This window comes from Henckelia pumila, chromosome 2 (assembly GCF_033568475.1).
Source record: "Henckelia pumila isolate YLH828 chromosome 2, ASM3356847v2, whole genome shotgun sequence".
Taxonomy (NCBI): domain Eukaryota; kingdom Viridiplantae; phylum Streptophyta; class Magnoliopsida; order Lamiales; family Gesneriaceae; genus Henckelia; species Henckelia pumila.
The window spans coordinates 157,204,300-157,217,011 of record NC_133121.1 but is presented as its reverse complement, the minus strand read 5'-3'; the positions used below and the strand labels follow the sequence as shown (position 1 = coordinate 157,217,011).

Sequence of the window (12,712 nt, the reverse complement as noted above, 5' to 3'; positions counted from 1 at the left end):
TTTCTTTCTGTACAGGTTTTGGAATTTCTTCTCATTGAGTATATATTTTGATCTAATTATTAAAATACATTCAAAAAATTATTAAAAATAAAAAATGTATATATGCATCACATTTTATTGTTGTTTTTAAATATGTCAATTTTTTCATGACGTAAAATGTTCTCAGACGTTTTATGTCTTTTAATTTTAATTTAATAAATTGTGATGTCGGTATTCAAGGTGTATTTATATATATATATATATATATATATATATATATATATATATATATATTTGTGGCCCTTTATTCCTCGGCTGGGAAAGTTATATTTTAGTTTGATTATATCTGAATTAATGGTTAATGAATACTTTTTTTTACTTAAGATGTTTCTGATGTATTTTTTTTGTCTTAATTTTCTGAATATTGAAGAAAAGAGTTCATATCCAAATGTATGTGTTGTTGATTATTATTCAAATTTTTTATGCATGTTATTATTATTCGTACACGATTTTTTCATATATCCGTTGGCAGGTTAATTCGGATGCCCCAATTTCAATATCAACGTTTTACATAAGTTTTTATACATTAGTATCACACACGCTTTGCGTGTGCATAGTTGCTAGGTTTCCTGAGTAGAAGTGAAACGACTCTAACCTCTAGTTTAATTAAATAAATGAGAAAAGGGAAATTTCGGGATATAATTAGTATTATTATAATTATTTATAGAGAATTTTTAAAAAATTTTTTGTCATGACCTATCTATAAATACTTAATCCGACATGTCTCATCTCAGCAGTTCAAAATAAAAATAAAGACCCCCGATAAATAGAAGCGTAACACGATAACATAAACACCTGAAAGAATGTAATCCCAACAACAAGGGGAGAACAGTGGATAACAAGTTTACATGTTAAGTATCAAAGCAGGGAATCACATCTGCTAAACAACTGGAAAATAAACAAGTGTAAATAATTCTTTATTACAGACAACTCAATACTAAAAAGTAAAGGGAAGCGACGGTCATGGGTGTGCTCCTCCAGGTGCTATCAACCCTGGAGGTCCTTCCCCTCAATCCCTGGGAAATCATCCTCACCTGCACCAAGAAGATGTAGTGAGTCTAAAGAATCAACAAGAATATGGGGTGAAATAACGAATAATAAATATACATGCACACACAATTAAAAATAGCTTATACTGAAAATACATCGTCTTTTTCTAACTAAACCTCTAACAAAAAGAGTAACTTGAAAACATCGCATGCAAAACTGAATCTAACTGACTGAAACTGAAATGAACTGCAATGCATAGCAAGATTAAACATATGGACTGAAATGACTGACTGAGAACTGATAAACTGAAATGTAAACTGATTAAACTGATAAACTGAACTGTGAACTTAGAATAAACTGAACTGTGAACTTAGATCCTTGATTATGGCCATTTTCTAAAGTTTTGATCGATCAATGGCTGCAGTATACTATGTCGGCAAGACGCCGAGATCACTCTCGAGTCCCGACGCGACATTGCCCCTTCTATCTGATTTGGTATGGATTCCGAGATTTCTCCCGACCACACGCTACCCGTCGTTTTGGTAGGGATTCCGAGATTTCTCCCGGCCGCACACTACCCGTCGTTTTGGTAGGGATTCCGAGACGTCTCTCGGCCGCATAATACCCGTCAGTTTGGCAAGTGAGTCGAGGCATCCCTCAACCGACATTTTCCGTCTTGGCACAATCAACTCTCCTTGTTCAAAATATTTTATTTCTTGACTTGACTTGAAGACTTGGACTAAATTTACGAAAAAGACTTTCTTTCAAAATTATTACTCGATTACTCGACTCACAAATAAATGACGAAGATGGTTGACAAGGATGATGATTTAGGTGGCAAACCATAGCTAAGAATCTAGACTTAACTTTTTGGCAGACATTGTTGGAACATGCATTCTCTGATCACACGGATGTGATACCCGGAGCAGCGGAAGTTTAAAAATTTTATTTTTCGATATGGAACGATTTCATATCATGGGTATCAAATCCTAACGATTAAAATCTTGCAAGTAAAAATATAAATACACAATTAAATATTTTTACCTATTCAAGCAAAGGCTTGATTATGGACTCCAACAGAATTTAATCTGCTCTTCTTGTAAATCCCGAGAACCGATGACTATCACGATCAACCTCCGGAATTAAGTCCACGAATAGAAAACTAAAACCCTCTGATTGATTGCACTAGAAATCAATCAGATGTTTATCGAAGAGAATAAACAGATTTGATCTGTCAATTCAGAATGTAATTTTTCACAAAAATTACAGACTGAATTATCTCAAAAGGCAGAGGATTTTCGAAAATTCCTCTTGAAAATATATGTGTAATTCAAAAATTGCAAGAATTAAAAACTTATGATTTTCGAACACTACACATGTATTTATAGATAATTTATAGACTAGATTAAGTTATAATTGTATTAGGACTCTAACTCCTTAGGGCCCACAATCCATAACTTAAGCCCAACAAGCCAAGCCTGTTATTATAGAAATTAATATAAAATTCATCGTGACTCCGATTGATAAACTGATTTTATCAATGTGCACAGAAACCATTTCTGCATCTTTTAAAGTCAAGATAATTTTTCAGAATTCGAATTCAGTGATTTCCAAAAATGCCCATCCCTATGTCATTTTAGGAAATTCCACTCCCTTTTAGTTAAGAAGTTCAACTTCTCTTTCATTAAATTTAACTCTTTAAATTTAACTATCTCAACGGGGTTTAGTAATCCATTACTTGTGTGACCCTCAATGGTTCAGGGATACAGCTAGCCGTGGGCTCACAACTCCTTGTGACTCGGAACAACAATTTCCGACTTGCCCAACGAATCATGGTAAGAGCGTCTAGCAACATCGCCCCATGATTCCCTAGGTATCACTGATAGCGCCTGCAAGAACCAGTAGATTTTGGTTAGTGTACAGTACGGTCTCTTCATCCATATATCCCGATCGAATCAACAACCATTGGTGCATCGAGAGTCGTTCGAGATTCGATAACTATGAATTACATCTTGGAGATCAAATAGTGACATCGCATGTGTTACTAGGAAAACCGAGTAACCTAAAACACATCATGTACTCTGGTTAGAGATTCGTCACACTAATATCTCCTCAGATCGCATAGGATATCCACACTCGCAAGTATGTGGCGAATCCTTGACAACAAAGCATCGACTCCTATATGTGTCGTAACTGTACCCAATCCCGATACCTGATGACCCCAATAGAGTCGGTAAACGAGTCAAAGTACAGTACTAGCATATAGAGTCTCAATGATGTTTCAAGTAGTAAGGACTAATGTTGTACAACCAAAATCGCGGACTTTATCCACTCGATAAGTGATAACCACTTGGAAAGTCCGAATAGGGTAGTTCGATCATTCATCATATGAATATCCATTTGCATGCTTTGAACATCTCCATGTCCATTACCAATGAAACGTGGTACTTGGCATCATAAATGCTAGTCTTAATCTCGAGCGATCCTTATCCTTATTAGCGGACGGCTCAATTGACTAGAAACTGTTTAGAATATACAGTGACTATAAGATGTGTTTCATAATAGTGATCTCTCTTTATTCACTATCTCATCTTACTTACACTATAGTATATTCAAGGTCTTTATCAAAACAACAATAGTATATCACAATATAACAATATGAAGAAAGACAAAGAAAATTCCATTAATGAATGTAAATTATATTAAACAAAGATTGTTTATACATAGAGTCATAAAAGCCCTTAGCCACAAGTTGGCTAACGGGGCACCCACTCTTTCAATCTTCCACTTGCCCTAAAGCCAACTAGTCATACTACGTAATCCCATTGCTTCGCGATGTTTTTCAAACAATGGTCCTGACAAGGGCTTAGTAAGTGAATCAGCGATATTGTCTGTAGAGGCCACTCTCTCGACAGTGATGTCTCCTCTTTCCACAATCTCCCGGATGATGTGGTATTTCCTCAGTACGTGTTTGGATCTTTGATGAGACCTTGGTTCCTTTGCCTGAGCAACGGCACCAGTGTTGTCACAGTACACCGAAACTGGACCAACAGCTTCAGGAATTACGCCCAACTCTTGGACGAAGTTCCTCATCCAAACGGCCTCTTTAGCAGCAGCTGATGCTGCAATGTATTCTGCCTCAGTGGTGGAATCCGCTGTGGTGTCCTGCTTGGAACTCTTCCAAGAGACAGCACCGCCATTGAGCATGAATACAAATCCAGAGGTTGACTTTGAGTCATCCACGTCGCTTTGGAAGCTAGAGTCGGTATAGCCTTCCAATTTCAATTCTCTTCCTCCATAAACCATGAATATATTCTTAGTCCTTCTCAAGTACTTAAGAATATCTTTCACGGCTTTCCAATGCATTTGACCGGGGTTGGCCTGATATCTGCTCGTGACACTCAGAGCAAAGGCTACATCCGGTTTGGTAGATATCATCCCATGCATAATACTACCTATGGCTGACGCATATGGTATGTGTGTCATTTTCTCTATCTCTTCATCAGTCTTGGGACACATAGACTTGAATAGAGAAACTCCATGACACATAGGTAGATGTCCTCTCTTGGACTCATCCATAGAAAACCTTTTCAATATGGTGTCGATGTAGGTTGCTTGAGTGAGTCCTATCATTCTCTTAGATCTATCTCTATAGATCTGTATCCCTAGAATATAGGAGGCCTCACCCGAATCCTTCATCGAGAATCTACCTGATAACCATATCTTTGTTGACTGCAACATCCCTACGTCATTCCCAATGAGTAGGATGTCATCAACATAAAGCACTAAGAACGTCACCGCATCCTTAACTACTTTCTTGTACACGCACGGTTCCTCCGGGTTTTTGATGAAACCAAAGTCCTTTATTGTTTCATCAAATTTTTGGTTCCAACTTCTTGATGCTTGTTTGAGACCATAAATTGATCTCTGAAGCTTGCATACCTTATGCTCGCTTCCCATGGATGTGAATCCCTCGGGCTGCATCATATAGATTTCTTCCTTAATGTTTCCATTAAGAAATGCAGTCTTCACATCCATTTGCCATATCTCATAGTCATACCATGCTGCTATGGCAATAAGGATTCTTATGGACTTGAACATTGCAACTGGTGAAAATGTTTCATCATAGTCAACTCCTTGTCTTTGAGTATAACCTTTTGCTACCAATCGTGCCTTGTAGGTTAGTACCTTACCATCAGGCCCAAGTTTTCTCTTATAGATCCATTTACACCCTATTGGAACAATTTCATTGGGAGGATCTACTAAATACCAAACTTGGTTTGTATGCATTGAGTCTATTTCCGACTGCATAGCATCAAGCCATAAATTCGAATCCGCATCAGAAATTGCTTCCTTGAAGTTTTTTGGATCACATCCAATGTCGGGTTCACTTTGATCCCCTTCAAGAAGAAGACCATATCGAATAGGAGGTCTAGAAGTCCTCTCGGATCTCCTAGATGTAGGCGTGTCCGTTGAGGTTCTTGAGGTGTGTGATTGTATTTTGTATCTCGGGTTCTTCTCGAATTTCTTCGAGTTCCATCATCTTGCCTTTCTTATCTAATAAGAACTCCTTCTCCATGAAGGTGACATTCTTTGAAACAAACACTTTTGTTTCATTAGGATGATAGAAATAATATCCGATTGAATTCTTCGGATATCCTACAAAATAACATAAGGTGGATCAACTATCCAACTTATCTCTCATTGTCTGCTTCACGTAAGCAGGACATCCCCAAATCCTTAAGTACGAATACTTAGGAGCTTTGCCATTCCATAACTCGTATGGAGTTTTATCTACTGCTTTAGTGTGGACATTGTTCAACAACAATACCGCCGTTTCAAGCGCATAGCCCCAAAACGAAGGTGAGAGCTCAGTGAAGCTCATCATAGATCGAACCATGTCCAACAAAGTTCGATTGCGACGCTCCGAGACACCATTCAGCTGAGGTGTCATAGGAGGAGTCCACTGAGAGAGAATCCCATTCTCTTTTAGATAGCTCAAAAACTCGTTACTTAAGTATTCTCCACCTCGATCCGATCGAAGTGCTTTAATACTTCTACCTTATTTGTTTTCTACTTCAGCCTTGAATTCTTTGAACTTTTCAAATGATTCAGACTTATATTTCATTAAATATAAATACTCATACCTAGAATAATCATCAGTAAAGGTAATGAAGTAGGTGTGACCAAATTTAGTACCGATACTAAATGGTCCACAAACATCTGTATGGATCAAATCCAACAGGTTTTGACTATGCTCAGGCTTCCCTTTGAAAGGAGATTTAGTCATTTTTTCTTTTAGGCAGGACTCACAAGTAGGTAGAGAGTTAATATCAGACATTTCAAACATGCCCTCTCCCACTAACTTGTTCATTCTCCTTGAGGAAATATGACCTAGCCTAGCATGCCAAAGGTTTGCCGGGTTTTGACTATCGTTTTTCTTTTTATTTGTTGTTACCGGTTTATCAACATAATCAACTGGAACGTCTTTTAATTTTAAGTTATATAGATCGTTTTAAATTGTCCATTTCAAATCAAACATTCATTCTTGTAAATATTGCAAATCCCATTCGCAAAATTACAAAAAAAACCATCTCTATCAAGCATAGAAACAGAAATAATGTTTTAATGAAATCTTGGCACAAATAAAAACATCTCTCTCAAAATATAGCTTAAAATTGTTTTGCAAAATTAAACAAATGTTTCCCATAGCTTTGGATTCAACTCTGGAACCATTTCCGAGCCTTAACTGGGTCTCACCCATCCTTAGCCTATTATTTCTTGTCATCATCTGCAACTCATTGCAAATGTGAGATCTACATCTGGTATCCAATACCCAAGAAATAGTATTAAGTGAAACATTTATAAAATATATCCTTTGTAGTTCGTAACTACTCGATATACATTCTTTGTAGTTGCGCTTCCAGTAACCGGGTTTCTTGCAGTGATGGCAAACTTATTTAGACTTGTTCATCTTTGCATGTAACATTTGGCCTTGAGATCATGGTCCTACCATTTCTCTAGTTCGGCCAACCTAACCGAAGTTACATCAGCCGGGGCTTTTTTTCGGAGGAGCCTTTTCTAACACTTAGAAAATCTTTTCCGAACTCAGGACAATCTTAACTTATGGAACCATTCCGTATTGCGCCAGAAAGTTTGTTTTGTTCGAGAATTGAAACATGTGGATTACGAAGATTCATCATAATGATATACTGAGATGAAACAGACAATAATCGATGATTGCTTAATTAATTTACTAAGACATAAAATATGGCGAAATTTATTTTATGAATTTCACTCCCACTATTTTAACGATTTCACTACCCTCTAGTGAAAACAGGAAACTTGTTTCCTTAGTGGGAACATGAAGTCCAATTGACAAACTATAGTCCTGAATAAAATCAGCCAACCATAATTTTCAAAAGGTAGAGCCCAATTGCTTCCAAAGCAACCCCCATGTTTTTACCTCATGTCCAATAAGGGCCCAATAATATGACGCCGTTTAATGTGACATGTCAAGATGATCCATCAATATTAAGTTGTGATGGACGGTCGCCATGTGGATCCCCAATAATATGAGCCAATCTCATGGGAGTTCCACCCAACTTACAACATGTGTCGATCCAATGTACAGCTTTCCGACGGACGGGCCCCCCCCAATAATATGAGTCGGACCATGCCCGCGGGTAGCATCTCATACATTGATCGTTGATGGAAGGTAGGAACATTTAAACAATATTTAAATTCCCTTTTGTTTATCTTGATATCAATTTTAAATCATATTTAAAATGAGGGATTTTTAATTTTTAAAATTGTCTCATCATGCAATATTTGTATGCTTGCGGGATTCATAAAATTTAGTCTAAACATGCATACAACAATAATATCATATATTATTTAAAGGATGATCGATCTCAATCACTAATCGACCCGTGGTTTCCAATAACGAGTCTAAGTCCAATCCTAGGTGATATGCAAGTATGCAATGCAATCCTATTACATTGAGCTTCCAATTTACATTTCTTCGGTCTTTATTGTCTGCTGGGCCCACCTTTGTCTTCAAATATTTATCTCCCACTAAGTCTAATAAATTTACAATAAATTTCGATGACAAGTAGGGGATACATATTTAAGGGTGGGAACGGACCATAAACCAGACCCACTTTTTATTACAAATAACAATTCAAATTGGGCTATAAACCAAGCCCATTAATAAAACCCAACAACAATAAAACCAAATGTAAATAACCTAACATACACCTACCAAATTGGTCATGACAATCGATCATCCTTTTATCTAATAATTAATTCAATAATTAAATAATTGGATAACATGCAATGGCATCATAATTAAAAAGATAAAATTAAATTTTATCTTATCCTTTCATAAGATCATATCTTATCATCAATTGTACCAAAATAATTAATTTTATAAAATCTAATTTAACGGATAAAATTTATAAATTTTCCAAAAATTCAAATTTATCCAAAAATTAATTTTAAAAATTTTGGACTCAAACAATTTGATCCGATGCCTCGTGGACCAATCAAAAACAATTTTCGATCGGACCAAAAACTAAAATTTCAAAAATTTCAAAAATTCAAAATTTTAAATTTCCGGACTGCCCGGGACATTCCCGGGCAGCCCCGCCTCCACGTGGGATAGGGCTGCCCACGTGGAGGTGGGCAGCTCGTCGCTGCCCGTGGGCAGCGATCAAATCGCTGCCTGTCGCTGCCCGATTGCTTTGTTTCCTTTCAAATTTAATTTTAAAATTTTTTGTTTTGTTTAAAAAACCGAGGCTAAAAATTTTGTACAATCGATTAATTTTAATCGTTTGATCAAAGTTTACAACCTGGCTCTGATACCACTGTTGGAACACGCGTTCTCTGATCACACGGATGTGATACCCGGAGCAGCGAAAGTTTAAAATTTTTATTTTTCGATATGGAACGATTCCATATCGTGGGTATCAAATCCTAAAGATTAAAATCTTGCAAGTAAAAATATAAATACACAATTAAATATTTTTACCTATTCAAGCAAAGGCTTGATTATGGACTCCAACAGAATTTAATCTTCTCTTCTTGTAAATCCCGGGAACCGATGACTATCACGATCAACCTCCGGAATTAAGTCCACGAATAGAAAACTAAAACCCTCTGATTGATTGCACTAGAAATCAATCAGATGTTTATCGAAGAGAATAAACAGATTTGATCTGTCAATTCAGAATGTAATTTTTCACAAAAATTACAGACTGAATTATCTCAAAAGGGAGCAGAGGATTTTCGAAAATTCCTCTTGAAAATATATGTGTAATTCGAAAATTGAAAGACTTAAAAACTTATGATTTTCGAACAATACACATGTATTTATAGATAATTTCTAGACTAGATTAAGTTATAATTGTATTAGGACTCTAACTCCTTAGGACCCACAATCCATAACTTAAGCCCAACAAGCCAAGCCTGTTATTATAGAAATTAATATAAAATTCATCGTGACTCCGATTGATAAACTGATTTTACCAATGTGCACAGAAACCATTTCTGCATCTTTTAAAGTCAAGATAATTTTTCTGAATCCGAATTCAGTGATTTCCAAAAATGCTCATCCCTATGTCATTTTAGGAAATTCCACTCCCTTTTAGTTAAGAAGTCCAACTTCTCTTTCATTAAATTTAACTCTTTAAATTTAACTATCTCAACGGGATTTAGTAATTCATTACTTGTGTGACCCTCAATGGTTCAGGGATACAGCTAGCCGTGGGCTCACAACTTCTTGTGACTCGGAACAACAATTTTTGACTTGCCCAATGAATCATGGTAAGAGCGTCTAGCAACATCGCCCCATGATTCCCTAGGTATCACTGATAGCGCCTGCAAGAACCAGTAGATTTTGGTTAGCGTACAGTACGGTCCCTTCATCCATATATCCCGATCGAATCAACAACCATTGGTGCATCGAGAGTCGTTCGAGATTCGATAACTATGAATTACATCTTGGAGATCAAATAGTGACATCGCATGTGTTACTAGGAAAACCGAGTAACCTAAAACACATCATGTACTCTGGCCAGAGATTCGTCACATTAATATCTCCTCAGATCTCATAGGATATCCACACTCGCAAGTATGTGGCGAATCCTTGACAACAAAGCATTGACTCCTATATGTGTCATAACTGTACCCAATCCCGACACCTGATGACCCCAATATAGTCGGTAAACGAGTCAAAGTACAGTACTAGCATATAGAGTCACAATGATGTTTCAAGTAGTAAGGACTAATGGTGTACAACCAAAACCGCAGACTTTATCCACTCGATAAGTGATAACCACTTGGAAAGTCCGAATAGGGTAGTTCGATCATTCATCATATGAATATCCATTTGCATGCTTTGAACATCTCCATGTCCATTACCAATGAAACGTGGTACTTGGCATCACAAATGCTAGTCTCAATCTCGAGCGATCCTTATCCTTATTAGCGGACGACTCAATTGACTAGGAACTATTTAGAATATACAGTGACTATAAGATGTGTTTCATAATAGTGATCTCTCTTTATTCACTATCTCATCTTACTTACACTATAGTATATTCAAGGTCTTTATCAAAACAACAATAGTATATCACAATATAACAATATGAAGAAAGACAAAGAAAATACCATTAATGAATGTAAATTATATTAAACAAAGATTGTTTATACATAGAGTCATAAAAGCCCTTAGCCACAAGTTGGCTAACCGGGCACCCACTCTTTCAGACATATCCCGAACAATCCACTTGCAATGCTTATAACATACTCAATTCTTAATCAAAACGACTTCCACTTGAAAACACAGTTTCCATGCACTCTATACTCAACTAGGATGTCATCCTCAAGGTACAAATCTTATCCATTAATTTTTGGCAGTAATGTTTCCGGGCAGCAACACTTAACTCCCTAAATCCTGCACCTTAACATTCAATAGCCTAGAACTCACCCAAATCTTAAACGAATTGGTTCCTGCTTGAAACAATGTTTCCCTAACATCCTAGGCTATTCCCAAACCCGTACCCTATGCCAAAACATGGGTATAACACTGTTTTACATGACCATAACCGGACAACCCCCAACACTTGACAGATTCTACTCGACAATTCTTCTTCCTTCCAAGACACCTACACCTTGATCTCCCATGTTAACAACCTATAAACTAGGACCTAGACCACTTCCTAGTTCCACCAAAACCCCTAAGACAGACTCCCTCACAAGCCAAAACCCCAGTTCAAGCATTGTCCCCTGTCCCTGCCCTGAACCTGATCCCTTCAACATCCATCCGACAGCCCCTTCGCCTCAATCTTTGCTAGTCATTTCACACGACCTAGGTGCTACCATGTGAGATACGTTCTCATCCATGATAGCCCTTAATTCACGATCCAATCGACAAGCAAAAACTCGAATCAACACATGCTCAAACACAATGCAAGACTCTCGAAACAGGGGTAGATGCAAACAATGACTGAGACTCACAAAATAAACGCCCATTCAACACCAAAAAATGTATTACATTGATCAATAGCATGAACACCACCTCAAAAGAAAACTGAAACTCTCGAACAACTATGCTCAACAGAGGACAGAAACTCGGACAACCAGCAAAAATCTGAAAAAATCGAGCAAGCTCCCTAAAATACATAAATTCGAAATGCAAGCAAGGAAAACAAGCACACAACATAATAATCTACTTGGTGGCCAAAGAAACCCATAATCTTGCCTCACGCTTAAAGAATCAAAAATGGAGGAAACTCGGTTGAGCTGCGATAGAGACAAAGGGGCGCCGAGAATAGCTCGAACAGCAAGCTAGGAGAGAAAATGGGAAGATCGCATCGGCTACTTGGAGAAGGGGGAAAATAGGAATTGGGCCGATGCATTTGGACTAAGGAAATCCCTTATTAGTCCGAGCAAGCATGTATTTTTTAAAGTGTGCAAGAAATATAATGTATAATACATAATAAATAATATTTTAAATGATGTGTGTGAAAAGTGTTAGGCCCAAATTCTCTCAAATATTCAAATTTGATAATCAAGGATTAAATACTTAAAGTCTATTTACCGGGTTTGAAAATACTAATTTTCAATACTTAAATATTTTGATGTCACAGCGATAAATAAAATATTTAAATAATAAACTGTGAGATTAAAATAATTTAAACAAACTATGCTAACGTTTAAAAGTAATTTAAATTAATACACAAGCGAAAATAAAAACCTTTAAAATAATTTGGACAATTAAAAATGATTTAAATAAATAAACTAGAAATTTAAAATAATTTAAGGCGACTAACCGCTAAACTTAAGTTATTTAAAATAAATAAATTGAACAATTAAAAATAATTTTAAATAACAAGTTCTAAACCTTTAAAATCTTTAAAACAAATAAGTAATATAATAAAATAATTTAAATGAGTAAACTTAAAAGAATTAATTTAATAGTTAGTAAAATAAAATCCTTTAAATAAACAATTAATATTTTATTAACACGTAATTTAAATTAATAATTTAAATCAATTAAACTTTAAAATAATAAATTCTAACATTTATTAAATTTAATGCATGCGATTTAGTATATTAGAATTTTAGGTACTACAAGAGGTACAGATGTACTATCCGAGATATTCTGGTTGAGTATGCA

At 36.1% G+C, this 12,712-nt stretch overlaps 1 long non-coding RNA gene across 1 annotated transcript; it reads right to left on the bottom strand.

Moving 5' to 3' along the window:
* Positions 1–802: 802 nt before the first annotated feature.
* LOC140885078 (uncharacterized) lies at positions 803–11,953 on the bottom strand. Its single transcript, XR_012150799.1, has 2 exons — positions 11,795–11,953; positions 803–1,073 (listed from the first exon to the last, which is right to left on the bottom strand). It is a non-coding gene; the product is annotated as an uncharacterized lncRNA (long non-coding RNA).
* Between the last annotated feature and the right edge of the window lie 759 nt (positions 11,954–12,712).